At 33.7% G+C, this 21,320-nt stretch overlaps 1 long non-coding RNA gene across 2 annotated transcripts; it reads right to left on the bottom strand.

The window, feature by feature from the left end:
- Positions 1–371: 371 nt before the first annotated feature.
- Positions 372–21,044, bottom strand: LOC131804025 (uncharacterized). Of its 2 annotated transcripts, none has more exons than XR_009342869.1 (3): positions 20,986–21,044; positions 15,861–16,455; positions 372–952 (listed from the first exon to the last, which is right to left on the bottom strand). It is a non-coding gene; the product is annotated as an uncharacterized LOC131804025 (long non-coding RNA). The 2 variants fall into 2 exon arrangements; XR_009342868.1 differs by having other exon boundaries at positions 20,849–21,033.
- Between the last annotated feature and the right edge of the window lie 276 nt (positions 21,045–21,320).

The following is a 21,320-nucleotide window of genomic DNA, read 5'->3' as shown; positions in this document are numbered from 1 at the left end:
GGGCTTTCTGTCGCGTTGTTGTGGCTTAGCTGTTTCCGTTTTACGCCTCTGAGCCCCCGCCATGTTACGAATACCTCATGTGGTTTATGGGTATAACAGACAGGACAATAAGAGATAGAAGAAGAAGCACAGAAAAGCACACACACACACAAAATGTAATACCCCAAAACCCATAGACTTTGTGGGGTCGACCTACAAAACTACACTCTCACATACATACATGGAAACACACACACACATACATAGGTGGGTGTGTATTTCGAAACATTTTTTTTTTTTCTTTTTCAGTTTTTGTTGTTGTTGTTGTTGTTGAACTTAAAATTTAAAAGAATGAATAAAAAAAAAATTGAAATCTATTTCGTACTTACATCGTATTTATTTGGCCTCATTGTACCCATTTATTTTGCATGTAATTTGGATTCGCATTCGGCTACGGTTTGCAGTGGCTACCAGCAGACAACAACATTTGAAATGAAAGAGAGACACACAGACACACGCGCACCCGTACACACACACTCACACTTAGACAATCAAATTCGATACGATTTGGCGTTCCAATTTCCGATATCCAATATCCGATAAAGACGACGACCACGAACACGACCGCAATGAGTAATATCGATGACGGTTTCGAGCGACCGCTACTTGGACTAGGCTGGCGACCAAGGACTAGATCGAGCGTAACCGACGACAACCACGACGTGTTTAACACTCCGAATTATTGCGAAAATTGTAATTTTTCTAAGGCCTCCTTTGGCAGGACCAATGCGGTTTGGTTTTTTTTTGTGGTCAGTGTTGTTGCTGGCCGCCTGCTGCTTCAGATGCTTGGAACTGCTATCAGATTATTTTTTTTAGATTTTTTCACTACCAACTCTTTCTCTTCCTTTCTCGTCTTATTTATTGTTGTTTTTGTGCAAGCGAATCCTTTTTAAGGCCCTTCAATGCCGAATATCTGCAAACACAAATGAATGAAAAAAAGATTGAATTAAATTTTAAATGTCAAAATGGAATTTTCAAAAACAAAAAAAAAAAAAAAACAAGTAAAAAAGCTGTTGGTTCGGCCGGGCCGAAATTTGAATTGTGGACATTTGGAACGAATTCGGTAATTCTCAAAAAACAATAAAATCCATTAAAAATTCTGTTAAAATCTTACAATATCGAATATAGCTGTATATTAGGGTCTATACGACGACATGGACCTGCATAGGTAACTTTTGTCATAAGCCATTACAATATTCAAATGCGAAACTTAAAAACAAAAAATCGGTGAATAATGTATCAAAATACCTAATATCGGGAGGTACCCTTATATGGGAGCTATACGAAGACGTGGACCTGCACAGACAATCTTCTGTCGTAGGCTCTGGTATCCATTTCGAACTTCAAATACCAAATTTGAAACAATTCCGATGAATAATGTAGCTCAAATCATCAAAATTCCGAATATCGGGAGATACCGTTATATGGGGGCTATACGAAGATGAGGATCTGCACAGACAATTTTCTGTGTTAGGCTGTCGTATCCATTACGAACTTCAAATACCAAATTTGAAACAATTCCGGTGAATAATGTGGGTAAACTCAACAAATACCGAATATCGGTAGGAACACTTATATGGGGGCTATACAAAGAAGTAGATCTGCACAGACAATTTTCTGTTATAGGCTTAAGTATCCACTACGAATATCAAATACCAAATTTGAAACAATTCCGGTGAATAATGTGGCTAAACTCAACAAAATACCGAATATCGGGAGGAACACTTATATGGAGGCTATACGAAGACGTGGACCTGCGCAGACAATTTTCCGTCATAGGCTTTAGTATCCACTACGAACATCAAATACCAAATTTAAAACACTTCCGGTGAATAGTGTCGCTAAAATCAACAAAGAACCGAATATCCCGAGATACACTTATATGGGGGCTATACGAAGACGTGGACCTGCGCAGACAATTTTCCGTCATAGGCTTTAGTATCCACTATGAACATCAATACCAAATTTGAAAGAATTCCGGTTAATAATGTCGCTACAATCAACAAAGAACCGAATATCCGGGGGTACCGTTATATGGGAGCTTTACGAAGACGTGGACCTGCGCAGACAATTTCCCGTCATAGGCTTTAGTATCCACTTCGAACATAAAATACCAAATTTGAAACAATTCCGGTGAATAATGTCGCTAAAATCAACAAAGTACCGAATATCGGGAGGTACACTTATATGGGGGCTATACGAAGATGAGGATCTGCACAGACAATTTTCTGTGTTAGGCTGTAGTATCAATTACGAACTTCAAATACCAAATTTGAAAGAATTCTGGTTATTAATGTCGCTAAAATCAACAAAATACCGAATATCGGGAGGAACACTTATATGGGGGCTATACCAAAACGTGAGCCTACATGGCCCATTTTCAATACCAAAAGTTCTGCAGACATAGCATATATTTGGGTAAAATTTTATCAATCTACTTCAATTCGTTCGGAAGCTATAGTGATTTCCACTGACGGACAGGCGGATAGAGGGACAGACGGAAGGACATCGCTAAATCGACATAGAATTTTATGCTGATAAAGAATATATATACTTTGTGGGGTCTAAAATGTATATTTCGAGGTGTTAGAAACGTTAAACAAACAAGCTTAATATACCCTCCATGTGGTGGAGGGTATAAAAAACAATTCTTGTTTGAAATTTTTCAAAAAAAAAAAAAAATCGAAATAAACAAGTAGAAATTTTTAAAAATTTTCGAATGACTCTCGATGGTTATATAGAGAACCAGAACTCCACATGAAGGGTATGGAGGCCTTTTAAGAGTATTTTTAAGATTTATTTCTCAAGGACATAGGTGATCCTTAATCTTGGATTTTAAATTTAAAATTTTCAAGGATCAAAGAGGTCCTTGTTAATAAATGTTGCAGGACCAAGATGGCTTTCTAAGTGACGATTTTTTAATGATACTCGGAGGACTTATATGGAACTCTAAATTTATATTTCAAAATTACTTTTGAAGGTTCTAGACGACCTTTGAACAAGAATTTCTAAATGAAATTTTCAAGGTCCTGGATAAGCCCCTAAATATGAGATTAGAAAATCCTAATTTTTGAATAACCTAAATATTCTTTTTATCCAGAATTTTTGCATACATTTTCAAGGACTTATAAATGTAGACTTTCATATAAATAATCCCTAAATTATTCAAAAAAAAAAAAAAATGATTCTCTTGGAGTAAAATTTTGTAAAAATATTTTGGAAGGACATTCGACGATTAAGGACATTCGAACAACACATGAAGAGTGTGGAGGCCTTTTAAGAGTAGATTCTAACATTAATTTCTCAAGGACTTAGATCATTTTTAAAACGAAGGATGTATGAGGTCCTAGAATAAGAAATAAGTACATTTTTACATAATATTTTCAAGGACCAAGGGGTCCCATTATAGATTTTGAAATGGACCGATTTTTAAGGACCGATAGATTTTAGAGTGAATTTTTAGAGAGCCCTTTAAGCCCTTTAGGGCTTAGTTAGATCACAAACGTAAATTTTTGGCTATTTAAAAGGACTTTGATGGCTCTCCTAACTTCTACTCTAAGATGAACCTTTAAGGATGTCTTTAGAAATCCATTTTTCCAAGTCATTTATGACATGAACTCTGTAGGTAATTGTAAAGGACTTATATTTTCGGTCATGGGATGGACTTATATTACCTATTTTAAAGATCTTATCCTTAGATTCTGGTAGATTTCTATGGAGTATTTTGAATCACTTCCATAGTTCCTTCGATGTGACATTCGAAAGTAATTTTGAAGGACTTTCAGGGCACCTTAAACGTAAACTCTAGAGGTCTTTTCAAAAAAACAAAAAAAAAAAAATGCTTGTCCCTTGAACATGGCTTTGTACGGGCCATAAGTCATTAAACCCATTTTAGAAGGACCATTGGCCTCATTAGGAGATTTCGAACACATCCATTGTAGTTGGCCGATCAATAGAAGTTTACCTTAAATTTTCAGAAAATTTTCAGGATAACACATTTGCATTTCCCAATATCCAAAATGTTGACCCTTTAGCTCCTTCAAAAACATGCCTAATAACAGCTCTCTCGCACTTACAATATTATATTTATATGTGTAGAATTTCAGACAATTCCATTACAAAATGTGGCTAAAATCATCAAAATACGGAAAATCGGCGGGTACCGCCATATGGCTACACGATAACGTGGCCCGATGTAGCCCATCTTCGAACTTGACCTGCCTGCAGACAAAAGACTGATCTCTGCAAAAATTTAGCTTCCTATCTTAGTTCGTTTTGACTGTAGTGTGATTACAACAGATGGGCGGACAGGGCTGAACTGTCTTAGAATTTTTCGCTGATCAAGAATATTTATATTTTGATAGGTCTAAAATTATTATTTCGATAAGTTACAAACGGAACTTAATATTCCCCCATATTATGTACGATGGAGGGTATAAAAAATGACAATTGAATATATCCAGGTCCTTCCAAAAGTATTCTTAAAAGAATGAAGATTATGTTCCGATTAGCTCTTCAAGATCATTCTTCAAAATTTCTCGATTATGGCCCTGAATTTTTCTAATGACTTAAAAATACACTAGAATAAGCCTTAATGGTACTGAAAAAAGGTCTCAGAAACTTCTTATTTCAAGTACTCTAGGCCGTTCCAAAAACGTTCTTTAAAATTCAGGATAGCCCTGGAGATCCTTTGAAAAATAATTCCATAAAGATTACGAGCTAACATATCATTCAGGAAAAATTCACAACTGTTGTCCACAAGGTCCTTAAAAATATTCCTAAAAATTCGTCATTGTTGCTCGGCAGGTTCTTAACAAAAATTAGCTTAAAAATCAACGATTATGAACCCAGAATATAGCCCGGAATGTCCTTTTGGTCCTTAAAAATTCACAACCTTTTTTAATTAAAATATATATAAATATTTCCAATAACGCCCTTAGAGGTCCTTGAAAATGTATTCAGAATCCAAGGCTATGACCATGTATGTCCTTCAAAAGATATTCCTTATAAATCTACGGGCGAAGATCCCCAAACCCATAATCACTGTGGATGTTTCAAAAAAACCTTCTTAAAAAACTCGAGTCCTTGAAAATTTAATCTTTAAAAGACCCAGAAAAAGGTTGTATCTTTTTTCAAATATAGCCTTAAGAATGATATGCAATTATGTCCCGTCCCACAGGTTTGGCTTTATACTAGTCTAAAAAGTCTCAAAATTTTTTCATATCAAGTACTCTATTTTAAGTACTCTTTAAAAATTCACGATAATAGCCCAGGAGATCCTTCAAAAAATATTCCTTATAAATCTACGGGCGAAATTCCCCAAACCTATAAACCTTGTGGATGTTTCAAAAAAAAAACTTCTAAATAACTGGAGTCCTTGAAAAATGTGGTTCTTTTTCCAAAAATAGCCTTAAGAATGGTATGCAATTACGTCCCGTCCCACAGGTTCACCTCTACACCAGTCACTGCTCTCTCTCGCTTGGTTTTTCTTTTCAAATTAATATTCAACCTCCGCGTCCGTCTGCCTTGGCCGAATGTCCGAAAACCAAACAAAAAAAAAGATAAACAAATAAACGGTGCTGACCCATATTTGAAGACTACTTTTATGGCAACGGCACCTGTGTCACACCTACTACACCCCTAAACAAATACTCGCAAGTGCACCCATACACACAAACACTCCTATACATAAACGCAACTACTCTCATTGCATGTTCATGACTTGAAATAAAAAAAAAAAAAACGAAAAATTGGTAAGAAATTTAATTGTCCCGTAATAAGACCATTAAATTGTTTTGTGTCGTTTTTTTATGGTGCGACATAAACGTAATGAATAAATGAATGAATGACGAGAAAGAAAAGAAAAGGAGGAGAACTTCCAAACATGACAATAACAAATAGTTAGGAGACATAAAAAATTGAAACATTAAAATATTGTTTGGTTGGGATAGAAATAGCTGACGAACTTTGCCTTTTTTCGAAGAAAGAAGGAAGGTAAAGATGGGAATTAGAGAGGGTGTAGAAGGGAGTGGGGTAAGGGAAATACAGACAAAAACCCCAAGTCATTGCGGAACTATTTTGATTGACTTATGACCAAATTAAAGAAAAATAGATGAATAAAACCAAGGGAAGTAAAATACGATTACAGGCCTTTATTGGGTAACCCGCGGCGTTTTAATTGATGAGAGAGCCCTTGCTTGCCCAAAACCTTAATATACGGCAATATGTTACTCATCAGTAACAAAATTGGTGATAGAGTGGTCCAAATGTCGCTTCAATTTATATATACAATTTGATTTTCCAAAAATTTAAAGGCCTTCCGCATTGGGGCAAAATCTATATAAAGATACTGTTTTAGGGTGAGGGTCCCAAGGGAAAAATTTTTCCTCACTAAATTTCAATAAAGGTCTACGAACAAATAAAGTCCCTAAATTTACTATATAGCCTCCAAAATCGTCTCCGATTTATATATACATTAAAAATATTTTTTATAATTAATTTGTTTTAATTTTTCTCTTTCAGATTTGGTCGAAATCACCCATCAGATTTCATTTTAGAAGGATGTTTCTAAAGGAAAAAATATTCTGCATTGAATTTTATTATGGGTCTTGGACCACAAGAAATTTTTATAAAAACATATAGCATAATAATAAGCGAACCAATGTGGCTTCTATTTTATATGTATCCAAAATAATTCTTTCTATTGATTATTTTTTATGTATTTCAGATTTGGTCAAAATTTCCCACAAGCGTTCATTTCGGAGGGTTAGTTCCAAAAGAAAAAATTCTACTCATTAAATTCCATCATGGGTCCTAGACCACAAGAAATCAGTAAATGGTATAAATACCATACAAATAAGGGTATCTGTATAACACCGATTTTTAAAATAATTTTCTTGAATTACTTTTGTAACTTTTATGTATTTAAGCTTTGGTCAAAATCACCCGCAAATTTTTATTTTAGAGAAATAGTCATAAAGGAAGAAAAATTACTTATTAAATTCTATCGAGGGTCCTCGACCACAAGAAATCTGTAAAAGGTATATATACCATCCAAACAGGGGTATCTATGTTGCTCCGATTTCAAAATTAATTTTCTATGATTATTTTTGTAATTTTTATGTATTTCAGATTTCGTCCAAATCACCCATCAATCTCCATTTTAGCGGGAAAGTCCCAAGGGAAACAATATTCAATACAGAATTCCACTATGGGTCTTCGGCTACAAGAAATCTCTAAATGGTACATATTACATCCAAATAAGGGTACCATTATTACTCAGATTTAAAAAAAAGTCTTTAATTATTCTTGCAATTTTTTATATATTCCAGATTTCCTCAAAATAACCCATTAATTTCCATTATAAAGGAAAAGTCTCAAAGGAAATAATATTCAATATAGAATTTCACTATGGGTCTTCAGCTACAAGAAATCTGTAAATGCCACATATTACATTCAAATAAGGGTACAATTATAACTCCGATTATTTAAAAAAAGTCTTTAATTATTCTTGCAATTTTTATGTATTTCAGGTTTCGTCCAAATCACCCATCAATTTCCATTTTAGAGGGAAAGTCTCAAGGGAGAAAGTATTCAACATAGAATTTTGCAATGGGTCCCCGACCAGAAGAAATCTGTGTAATCTATATATACCTCCCAAAAAGGGGTATCTATGTTGCTCTGATTTCAAAAATAATTTTCTATAACTATCCTTGTAATTTTTATGTATTTCAGATTTCGCCCAAATCACCATCAATCTCCATTTTAGCGGGAAAGTCTCAAGGGAAACAATATTCAATACAGAATTTCAATATGGGACTTCGGCTACAAGAAATCTGTAAATGCTACATATTACATTCAAATAAGGGTACAATTATTACTCCGATTATTTAAAAAAACAAATCTTTAATTATTCTTGCAATTTTTATGTATTCCAGATTTCCTCAAAATAACCCATTAATTTCCATTATAAAGGAAAAGTCTCAAAGGAAATTATATTCAATATAGAATTTCACTATGGGTCTTCGGCTACAAGAAATCTGTAAATGCTACATATTACATTCAAATAAGGGTAAAATTATTACTCCGATTATTTAAAAAAAAAGTCTTTAATTATTCTTGCAATTTTTATGTATTTCAGGTTTCGTCCAAATCACCCATCAATTTCCATTTTAGAGGGAAAGTCTCAAGGGAGAAAGTATTCAACATAGAATTTTGCAATGGGTCCCCGACCAGAAGAAATCTGTATAATCTATATATACCTCCCAAATAGGGGTATCTATGTTGCTCTGATTTCAAAAGTAATTTTCTATAACTATCCTTGTAATTTTTATGTATTTCAGATTTCGTCCAACTCACCCATCAATCTCCATTTTTGAGGAAAAGTCTCAAAGGAAACAATATTCCGTACAGAATTTCACTATGGGTCTTCGGCTACAAGAAATATGTAAATGGTAAATACAACATCCAAATAAGGGTACCATTATTACTCTGATTATTTAAAAAAAGTATTTAATTGTTCCTGGAATTTTTTATGTATATCAGATTTCCTCAAAATAACACATTAATTTCCATTTTAGATTATAAATCTTAAAGGAAAAAATATTTAGCAGGGAATTTTACAATAGGTCTCCGACCAGGATAAATCTGTAAATAGTATATATATTATCAAAATAGGGGTATATATGTTGTTCCGATTTCAAAAAAATATCTATAATTATTCTTGCAATTTGTTATGTATTTCAAATTTCGTCAAAATAACCCATAAATTCCCATTTTAGAGGGTAAATCTTAAAGGAAAAAATAATCATCAGAGAATTTTGCAATGGGTCCCCGACCAGAAGAAATCTGTATAATCTATATATACCATCCAAATAGGGGTATCTATCCTGCTCTGATTTCAAAAATAATTTTCTATGACTATCCTTGTAATTTTTATGTATTTCAGATTTCGTCCAAATCACCCATCAATCTCCATTTTAGAGGGAAAATCTTAAAAGAAAAAATATTCAACACAGTATTTTACAATGGGTCTCCAACTAGAAGATATCTGCATATTCTATGTATATCATAAAAATAAGTGAATCACTGTTGCTTTAAAAAAATCTTTAATTATTTTTGCATTTTTATGTATTTTAGATTTCATTAAAATCACCCATTAATTTCCATTTTGGATGGAAAGTCTAAATGGAAAAAGTATTCAATATAGAATTTTACAATGGGTCCCCGACAAGAAGGAACCTCTATATGCAATAAATATCATCAAAATAAAGGGCTTTCTATAGTGCCTCTATTATATCTTTCAAATTTAATCTTTTAATTTTTATGACTTTATGCATTTCAAAAATCAACAAAATCACCCACCCGTTTCCATTTTAGAGATATAGTTCCAAAGGAAGAAATATTCTACATTAAATTTTACTGTGGGTTTCCAAACATAAGATCTTCTTACATAGAACATATATCATCAAAATAACGCTACCGATATAGACATAGTTGAAAAGAGAATAATTTATAAACACTTATCTACCTTTTTCAAAATGGTATAAAGATTGGGTCCAAATCACCCTCTAGTCAACATTTTAGGAGGAGGGTCTTGAGGAGAAATATATTCTAAACCGAATTTCAATATGGGCCTCAGAACAAAAAAAGTCTGTAGCTATAGCACATATTACGAAAAGAGCTATTCCAAAAGCGGGTATTTATCTAAAGTGGTCCTAGGCTATTAATTTTGGACGTCTTTTCATATTGTGGCAAAATCTCCCAGAAGTTGACATTTTAGGAAGTTGGTCTTAAGGAAAAATATTTTCCTTATCAAATTTCAATATAGGTTCCAAACCAAAAGAGATTTATAGATATTACATATCTTTAAAAATATCGACTGAAATATAGACGTATTTAGCACACACATTTAATTTTTGTAGCCTATATCGCACAGCTTTCAAATTTTGCCTATAACTCCTACTAATTTACATTTTAGAAAGAACGTCTTACGGAACGAAATGTTCTCTTCTAAATGTAAGTAGATGTATCAGAACAAAAGAAATATGCAGCTACAGCGCATATTACGAAAATATCCATTCCAAATCGGTTATTTATCTAAAGTGGTTCTGGGCTATTAATTTTGTATATTATTTCAAATCGTGCCGAAATAAAATAGAACTTGACATTTTACTACTTTCAAATGTCGCCCAAAACTCCCCTTAGTCTACATTTTGGAAGCAAGGTCTTAAGGGAAAAAAGTTCTATACTAAATTTTGGTATAGGCCTGAGAACAAAAGATGAAATTCCAAATATTTTTGATAAATTAATTTTTTCCATTTTTCAAAATCGGACAAAATCTCCCAAAATTTGACATTTTAGGAGGTTGATTCCAAAGAAAAATATTTTCATTATTAAATTTCACTATGAGTTCTCAACCAAAAGAGATCTGTAGAAGTTATATATAAATAAAATATATAGCTAGCAATATAGATATATTGGAAAAATATATATTTGTATGGCTTATTTTGTACTGCTTTTAAAATTTCGCCCATAACTCCCTCAAATTCACATTTTAGAAGCAAGGTCTCAAGTAAAGAAATGTTCCTTACTTAATTTTAGTGGAGGTCTCAGAACGAAACACATCTATAGCTATAACATGTATCATAAAAACATCAGTTCAAATATTGGTAAAGTAGAAACTATTTTTCTCAATCTACTTTGTCCTTTTTTCTACTTCGTTCCAAAATCTCCCTGAAGTAGTCACTTTAGAAACCTGATCCTAAAGGAAAATATGTTCTTTATCAATTTTCATTAGGGGTTCTCGAACAATGAAAATCTGTATATAGTTTATATTCTGGAGATATATCGGATGTAATAATGATATATTTGAAAAAGTACATTTTTGTGATATATTTTCTACTTCGTTCCAAAATCTCCCTGAAGTAGTCATTCTAGAAACCTGATCCTAAAGGAAAATATGTTCTTTATCAATTTTCACTAGGGGTTCTCAAACAATGGGAATCTGTATATAGTTTATATTCTGGAGATATATCGGATGTAATAATGATATATGTGAAAAAGTATATTTTTTATGGTAGATTTCGTATTGCTTGCAAATTACGCCAATATCGCCCTCTAGATGACGTTTTAGAAGAAAGGTCATAAAGTAAAAAATGTTCTCCATCAGATTTCACTATGGGTTTCTGAACATAAGAAATCTGCATGTATATTATATAATCCTTAAATCTCAGTAGCAATTTGGGTATATAATTGTAATATTTCCAATTTTTGCAATAATTTTTCCGGGGTCTCTTTTCATTAAATTTTTTTAATTTCATTTTTGTTATTCAAATTTCCGGTTGCATTCCATGTCCTAACCTTTCAATGACCTTTAAGAACCCATAAAGATTTCACCAAATTTTCTATTTAAAATAGCATGTTTTTCACGAATCTTTCGGCAAAAATTTGCACCACTTCAAATGACCCTTTTCCTTTTCTTAATGGATCTCCTCTATCTTTGGAAAATCAATTGTAAATGCCCAAAACGCTTAAGATAATGCCATGCCAGCTGAGCTGAATCCCATCAATGCATATCCATTACGAGAACGAGAGGTAATGGAAAACCATTGAGGAAGAGCAAAAACAAAAATCCACTTTCCATGAAAGAGAATATTCTACATTGCAATTTGACCGCATTTTCGGGTGACTGACTGGCTGGCTGGCTGGTGACCAGCTGTCTTTAAAAATAGGCAAACCTCGAAAAAACAGGCCATATAATCTCGGAAGTTGGGCAGGCAGTCAGTCACCCTTCGATAAAAAAAAAAGTGTTGTTGTTGGTTTGGTAGAATGACGACTGACCACCGTATAACAGACCACAATATTTTATAGAGAAACCACACGATGGAGAGACAGAGAGAGAGAGAGAGAGAGCTCCCATTAAACACCCAACCCACCCACTACGAGTGTGGGTACTTGTAGTGGTTTGGGTGTTTTTTGGCTTTCCACCACATTGACAATCGATTTTTATTTCCGGTATTTAAAAGGTGTTTCATCTCCACTTAAAGTGCATGAATGGTTTGGGGTTGATTGAAATGAAATCCTTTTTGATAATCTACTCCATTAAATTGTTTTCCCATTTTCCAACGAATAGCCATCTTTGGGCCATAAAAAAGAAGCTATCAACAACAAAAAAACCTCTTAAAAGCTTAGGCCTGATTTCCAAAACTAATGGCAGAACCATGGCTGATTTCATTGATTAAATGTTTGGCCACAAAGTGCAGGAGAAGAGAAAAAAAGAAATGAGGCAATGGATGGTTGGACGAATGAATGAAGGTAATGGATGAAATAACCTGACTATTTAGTCAGGTTATTTGTTGTTGCCTAAGTGTCTGGCTACGTATGGTGTGAGGGAGGCATTTGTAGACAGTACAACCAACCAGCCTTTCAGCCACTCATAGAGGTAGACACTCGTCTACCTTACAATAAGGGGAAGGTGTTTGGTATTATGGGGGGTGTCTACCATTTAATTAATTTGGGCTTTTAAAGCCTTCACGTTTCGTTCCGTTTCTCCTGCATTTGCTTTCTACTTTGTGAGTGTGTGTATGTGTGTGCTGTTGACACTTTGACCTATCAACCGAATTGCGTGTCAGCATATCTGGCTAACATGCATTAAATTTTCCAAAGAAGACAAGCAAATTTATAACAAAAAGAAAACTAATTTTTCGTTCTTCTTTAAAACAACCAGACACACTCACACACACACTCATACACTCTCACATATGGCCCTTATTTGATATTTAAAAGTAAGCTTTTGGATCCAGGTAGGGGGAGAGGGTAAGGGAAATTGAAATTTAATTATTAATAGAATAATCAATAATTTAAAAAAGAAATATTGAATTTGTTTTTTTCAGCTGGAGAAATAGGAAAATACGCCAGTTGGAAATTTCTTTAAGGGGGTTTGCGTTTACACTGGGCCATTTTAATGCCTGGTGCTACTTAACAAAGCAAGCCTTTGGAAATATTGTAAATGTCCCTTGATTCGGTATTCCAACTAAATATAATTCTGAGAGAAAAAGTGAAAAGAAGTAAACAATTTCGGAACGTTCCCTTTGTGAAATGGTGAAAAAAAATATATATTTTTTTAATCCTCGTCTATTGAAATCGTGAAAATCATATATTTTTTTTTAAATCCACGTCTATTGAAATCGTGAAAAATATTTGTAAAAAAATCTAGTCTATTAAAATCGTGAAAAAAATATTTGTAAAAAAAATCCACGTCTATTGAAATGATGAAAAATAATTTTTAGAATAATCGAGGTCTATTGAAATAATGAAAAATAATTTTTTAGAAAAATCCACGTCTATTGAAATGATGAAAAATAATTTTTAGAATAATCCACGTCTATTGAAATGATGAAAAATAATTTTTAGAAAAATCCACGTCTATTGAAATGATGAAAAATAATTTTTAGAAAAATCCACGTCTATTGAAATGATGAAAAATAATTTTTAGAAAAATCCACGTCAATTGAAATGATGAAAAATATTTTTTAAAAAATCCACGTCTATTGAAATGATGAAAAAATATTTGTTAAAAATTCCACAAACATTGAAATTATGTAAATTTATTTTATAAAAAAATCAATGACAATTGATGTGATGAAAAAATATTTTCTAAAAACTCCACGAACATTGAAATTATGCTATATTTTTTTAAAAAATCCAGGAATATTGAAATGATGAAAAATATTTTTTAAAAAATACCCATCTATAAAATCATGAAAAAATATTTCTAAAAAATCCAAGTCTTTTGAAATGATGAAAAAATATTTTTAAAAAACTCACGTCTAATCAAATAGTGAAAAAAATATTTTTAAAAAAATCCACATCTATAAAATCATGAAAAAGTATTTTTAAAAAAAATCCACGTCTATTGATATAATAAAAAATAATTTTTTTAAATCCGCGTCTATTGATATTTATAGTTAAAAATATTTTTTTAAGTCCACGTCAATAAAATCATAAAAAAAATATTTTTTTTAAGTCCACGTCAATAAAATCATTAAAAAATATTTCCAAAAAATCAACGTCTATTGAAATTATGAAAAAAAAAATTTTAAAAATCCAGGTCTAATGAAATTATTAAAAAAAAATCTAAAATCCAGGACAGTTGAAATGATGCAAAAATATACGCTACATGTTCACTAATTCATATAGCCCCCATATAACCCTCCGATTTTCGCTACTTGGGATTTGGGGTTCTCGAAAGGTCTGTTTTCTCCTTGCAAAAAATATTTGCTACAGGTCCACTAATTGGTATAGCCCCCATATAATGGTACCTCGCAATTTTCGGTATTTTGAAGAGTTCTGCCACAATTTCCAACCAAATCATCACAAACTTGACATTTGGGGTTCTCGAAAGGTCTGTTTTCTCTTTGTAAAAAAATATTTGCTACAGGTCCACTAATTGGTATAGATCCCATATGACGGTACTTCCCGATTTTTGCTGTTAGGAGGGTTTCTGATACAATTTCCAACCAAATCATCAGAAACTTGGCATTTAGGGTTCTTGAATGTTATGATCTCTCCCTGCAAAAAATATAGGCTACAGACCCACTAATTGGTTTAAGCCCCATATAACGATAGCTCCCGATTTTTGATAATTGGAAGGTTTATGCCAGAATTTCCAACCAAATTAGTTGAAACTTGGCATTTGGAGTTCTCGGTAGGTCAGTTCTGTCCCTGCAAAAAATATTCGCTAAGGTCCACTAATTCATATGGCCCACACATAACCCTCCCGATTTTCGCTATTTCCAGGATATTTCCCACTATTCCCAACGAAATCATCCGAAACATGACATTTAGGGTCATTAAAAGGTATGTTCTCTCCCCTCCACTTGTCCACTAATTGGTATAGCCCCCATATAACTCTACCTCCCGATTTTCGGTATTTTGTAGAGTTCTGACACAATTTTCAAACAAATTAAATTAAACTTCATATTTGAGGCTCTTGCTGGGTCTATTCTCTCCCTGCAAAAAATATACGCTAAAGGTCCACAAATTGGTATATCCCCCATATAACGCTACCTCCCGATTTTATTTATTTGGAAGGTTTCCGCCACAATTCCCAACAAAATAAGCTGAAACTTGACAATTGGGGATCCCGGTAGGTGTGCTCTTTCTCTGCTAAAGATATTCGATACAGGTACACTAATTAGTATGGCCCCTCTCGATTTTCGGTATTTGGAAGCTTTTTGCAATAATTTCCCATCAAATTAAATGAAACTTCGCATTTGGGTTTCTCGATAGGCCTGTTCCTTCTCTTTGAAAAATATTCGCTACATTGAAACAATTGGGAAAGACGGTAGGTCCGTTCTCTCCTTGCAAAAAATTTACGCTGCAGGTCCACTAAATGGTATAGCCTCCATATAACGGTACTACCAGATTTTCGGTATTTTTTGAATGTTTCTGCCACAGTTTTTAAATTCTGTTCTCTGTAGCATCTTCCCTCACACCACTTTCTCAAATAACTCGAAAATTCACTTGAAAATCTTGAGAATTTAAGTTATTTCAATTCCGATTAAAATATAACACTGATAAACTTTTTTGATGTCACAACGAGGTCCAACACACTCATACACACCCACACACACACATGTATGCCTGTAGTAGAGTAGCCCATTTTCACAATTTCCCTTTTGAAGGCTATCATCCATTCATCACACAACAATAATTTCGAATTCACAAAGCACAAGTGCAAAAATAAAAAAAATATGCCGGATTTTCGGATTTCTTTCGGTTTACATTATTTCCGTTTCTGTTACACTTCGAACACCAACCTTGTAACCCCGAATGGCTCATCAGCTGCAGTGGACTGGACAAACACCGAAATGTGTTCCAATTTTTATATCACTTGTTTGTTCGCTCAACTGATGCTGGTGTTTTTCACATTACAACAACTATTTTTTTTCACCTTGTTATTGTTGTTTTCGAATTTTGGCTGAATTCCCTTTAAGTTTTCATTTTCGTTTTTTTTTGCAATCACATTCCAGAATTGTTTTATTCATGCATTCTTATTTTTTTTTTCGAATTTTTACCCGAACTTCCGTTGAACCAGGAAGTTCTGCTGGTGGGTCTTCTTAGGTGTTTTTCCACATAATTTTACATTATTTGTTGTTTTTGTTATTGTTGTCGTCGTTGTTCTAATGATGGCAAGACGTGCTTTATCGCGTGTATCACCGATTGTTGTTTTTTTTTTTTGTTTTATTTGCATTCGTTCGGTTTATTTATTTTTTTCTTCTAATTTTCTTTCTTGGACTTCGAGTTACGATTGTGCCTGGCTACTGACTGACTGCCGGAGTGACTGGAGCTAGTGCTGCTGCCACGGCTTCCTTGACTGAATTTGCCGTTTCGACGACTACTCTATTTGTGCGGCTAAAGGAAAAAATTCACGTAATAATTGATTTGTGTGTCACGAATGTCACACACAAGTGTCACAGACATACACACACACACAATTTGACAATTCGAATACGAGAAGAGAAACATAGAGAGAGAGGCATGTTCGAAACTTGGAGATTTTTTCTAGTTAGAAATTATTTACTCTTTTGTTCAGAGAGCTCCCTCGGAGAGCGATGATGAGTATGAATGAGTAACTTGGGCATATTCTCTCTTATCCATGTGAGAGTAGTTGAGAGAAATGCCAAATAACATTGCAAATAAAATAGTTTATTTTACCATGTGCTTACCTTTATTGTGAGACAATGTCAGGGATGGGAGTCTTAGATTTCAGAGGTCTGCTAAAGGTCTTCTTTGTAGAAGTAGAAATAACTCAATAATAATAATAATAACCAATATATCGATACATCATGTTGTTCAGCATAATGATGATTTTTACGAAATTTTTTATCGGAATTGTTTCAAATTTTGTATTTGAAGTTCCTAGTAGGTACTACAGTCTATAACAAAAAATTGCGTGGGCCAAATATAATCGTACCTCCAGATATTTTTTTGACATTTTTTACCAAAATTGTTTTAAATTTCGTTTTTAAAGTTCGTAATGGGTACTACTGTACCTTATATTTGGGGTCTTATTATAGCCCCAAATATAACTGTACCTTCCGATATTGGGCATTTTGATGATATTACCGACGTTATTCACTGGAATAGTTTCAAATTTCGTATATAAAGTTAATAATAAATACTACAGCCTATAACAAAAAATTGCGTACGCAGGTCAACGTCTCCGTATAGCCGTCTTATAACGGTTCTTCACAATTTTCGGTATTTTATTGATATTAGCGACATTATTAACCAGAATTGTTTCAAATTTCGAATTTGATGTTCGTAATGTGTACTATAATCTATGACGGAAAATTGTCTATGAGGGTCCACATATTCGTGTAGCCCCCTTATAACCGTTCCTCCCAATACTCGGTATTTTGATGATTTTAGCGACATTATAGACCGGAATTGTTTCAAATTCCGTATTTGAAGATCTTAATGGGTACTGGAATCTATGACGAAAAATTGTCTATGAGGTCCACGTCTTCGTATAGCCCTCATATACCAATAGCTCCGTATAGCTTCGGCATATTGATATTATTAGCGAAATTATTCAACGGAATTGTTTCAAATTTCGTATTTTAAGTTCGTAATGGGTACTAAAGCCGATGACAAAAATTTGTATATAGAGCCCACATATAAAAGGTTTCTAAATTATAATATATTGAGAGGTATAAAAAGCAGTGGACCAATATATCCTTTATTCATACCAGATCTTGTGCCAACAAAAATATTGAGATCTATGAAATTTGAAGAGAATCGGATGCTTACTTCTCATTTTGTAAGCGTTTTGAATATTCAAAATTGTGACCCTTTGTGGAGGAGATACCAGACGTAATGATGTGATCTCTGCCATCTTTATAACAGATGTTGTGATGAGAAAAATATTGAGGTGTATCAAGTCTGGATGGAATCTGATGCTTTTTAGGCATTTTATGAGAGTTTTGGATATTAAAAATTTTAACCCGTTGTTGGGGATATACCAGAAGTATTCCATATTTACACCAGACCTTAGCTTAAAAAATATTGTTATGCGTGATATTTAAAGTCAACCAGACTCTTATTTTATATTTTATAAGAGTTAAATTTATTCAAAATTTTGACCCTTTTGGGGGAGGAACCAGAATGAATGGTCCGATCTATACCATCTTCACAACAGATCTTGTGTTGAATGGTATCAGATGTTAATTTTGTGTTTTATGAGCTCCATGAATATTCAAAACATTGACCCTTTGTGGGGGGAGGTACCTGAAGGAATTGTGCGATCTCTACGATCTTTATGACAAATCTTGTCTTGATGGAAATATTTAGATGCACCAAGTCTGAATGGAATCGGACGCTTATTACACATTTTATAAGCGGTTTGGATATTCAAAATTTTGACCCGTTGTGGGGGTCGTACCAAAAAAAGTTGACCGATATTTTCCATCTTCACATCAGACCTTGGACCTTTTATAAGCGTTATAATTATTCAAAAATTTTACCCTTTGTGGAGGAGGTAATTGATGTAGTGGACCGGTATTGTCCATTTTCGCACCTGACCTGGCACTGATGCAAATATTAGGACTTGCAAAGTTGCTGCAAAATCGGATCATCCTTCCTCTTTCTGTGCAGTAAAATATTTTCCTTGAAAATTTTGACCTTTTGTGGGGGATATACCAAAAATCCCTGTTCTTTGTATTTACTTTTCAAGAACTCACAGCTATAGTCCTTAAGAGTGTAAGTTTGAGATTTAAGATTTTAAAATACATGTTTTTGATCCTTCTTTAGAAAATAAATTTTCGGTATTCATGTCCACTCTCCTCTTGGAAAAAAATATACTTTTAAGAATTCTAGTCCTTTAAATACAAACATTTTAGTAAAAATCCCCACTTGCGGTCCTTCCAACAATAGTTCATGTTTAAAATCTCGTCTAGAGTCTTAGAAAAATATATTTTATTAAAAATTCATTTCTATTGCTGTTAAAAAAAAATCTATATATTTTTACGAATCTGAATCTGAATCTGAGGGTGCAAGTCCTTTGAAAAAAATATGTATTTTTGTATAAAATTCCTCATCTGCGGAAATTCTTTAAAAAAACGTCAATGCCTTGCTATCCTTTTGGATTTTTTTCTAAGAAACCACGTTTTTTGAAAAATTTAATTTTTATCTCACATTCTGGTCAGGTGTATAGTTCTTTCAAAAAAAATTTTATGGTCCTTGAACATTCGTCTATAAGCGGTCATGCCTTTATATCCTTTTTAATTTTTTTCAAAAACATTTTCCTTTGAGACAATCGATTTTTATCTTAAGTCCTTCAAAAGATTTATTTATTTTACAATCTCATCTATAGTCCTAGGAAAGAAGTTGTATTTAAAGTTTCTGGTCTAAAGTGTTTTTTTACGAATCTCTACTTATCTTCCTTAAAAAATATATAAATTGTTGTTAAAGCTCTTATAAATTCCATCTATCCATCTCTGATTCATGTTATAGTGTGTTCCTCTCTTAAAATACATTGAGTATGAAATCAAGAGAGCGAAAGAGATGGAGGTGAGCACATGTTGGAGAAAATCACCGTTACGTTAAGCAACAAACACGTGAATCACAAACTGACGAGAGAGAGAGAAACCAAGAAATATTTTCCTTACTCTCTCTCTCTCTTGCTCTCCGTTACGTTAAGCAACAAACACGTGAATCAAAAACTGACGAGAGAGAAAGAAACCAAGTAATCTTTTCCTTACTCTCTCTCTCTCTCCCTCTCTCGCCGCTCTCCAATTTTGAGAGCCATAGATTTTGTTTTGATTCCAACCATGACTCACTCACTCACGGCTAGTTGTGATGAGTTTTCCCAACCAAAAAAAAAGAGCAACAAAGCTCTGCTGTTGCCTGTTTTTCTTTCAGAGGGGGGTAACAACTACAAACTAATGGGGGTTGCTAATTTCTGGCTCATAGGCAGGAAAGTATTAAAGGGAACAAAAAATAAAAACGAACGAAGCAAGCCAGCGAACAAACGAACGTATGGCGTGTGTCATGGATATTCCATCCTTTGACACTTTGTCATTGTCACTCTGTGGGTAAGAGTTGTTCAGGATTTTCCTTCAAAAAAAAAAAAAAAAAAAAATTAGGCAAATAAACTTGAAGAAAACATGGAATAAAAGTTTCCACACAAGGACTTTAAGAATTTCGATTTGTTTATTTTTTCACCAATCCCTTGGCATATCCTTACCGAGTAAAATTTTCATCAGCCAGCGTGTTATGGAGGCCCCGAGCAGGAAATTGGAAAAAAAAAGAAAAACACAGAGTTTCAGGCCCACTTTTTTTCTGGTGTTGAGATTGTTATATAATGGATGAACGGTGTTGTTGCTGTTGGATTTATTTTCTTTTTCACTCTTAGAACGTAACGTAAAACAAGAACTAAAGCACAAACTGTCACGCACACGATTATACAAATGTTGGCCCTTTTTTCGGTGTGGAAGCAAATCCGAATTTTTATAATTTTCAAATTTCGTTATTTCAAAATTCTCGGATTTTCCACAGCTTTTTGTTCTTTGCTTTGCTCTATTTTTTTTTTTTCGTTGGCCTTATAATCTTCGTTTTACACCAAAACGTTATTTGAGATTACGTTTTTTTTTTATTATTTCTTCTTGCCTCCGTCACTTTTATCGGAAGCGAAAAAATACAAACATCGCCACACACACTCTCCTCCCAACGGGCAATCATCAATCACCCATCCGTCCCATACATACGGAAAGTAGTAGTAAGTCCGTCAATCAGTCTCACTCACTCTCGATACGAAACACTCACACGGCGTGGCTTTTCTTCGTCAAAGTAGTGGCCAAATGGAAAAACTAAATTTTTTTTCAAAACAAAAAAAAAAAAGAAACAATTCTCAAAAGAAGACAAACAGACAGACAGCCAGACCAAAACTTAAAAACGAAATTCCCATTCGCGAGTCTCAGCTTGAGTTGGATGTTGTGAACCCAACCAAATGCGATACGTAACTGAGGCACTGAGGCAACGTGTGGCCCAACATGGTGCAGCGAAATTCGAAATTCAATCAACAATAGCAACAACCAAACAAAAACACAATACAACACCAACAACAACAACAGCTAGCCAACGGGGGAAAAAAGCTAAACGTGAAGTATTGTGGCGTTGAATGGTTGGCATGATAGGTGGAACACCAGCCAGCCAGCCAACCAACCAACCAACCGATTTTTGCCAGTTTGTGATGGAGAGCCGTTTCGCTGGGTTTG

Source organism: Musca domestica, unplaced genomic scaffold (assembly GCF_030504385.1).
Source record: "Musca domestica strain aabys unplaced genomic scaffold, Musca_domestica.polishedcontigs.V.1.1 37, whole genome shotgun sequence".
NCBI lineage: Eukaryota > Metazoa > Arthropoda > Insecta > Diptera > Muscidae > Musca > Musca domestica.
Note: the sequence above shows the minus strand (reverse complement) of the source record. Positions and strands in the feature narration are given on the sequence as shown.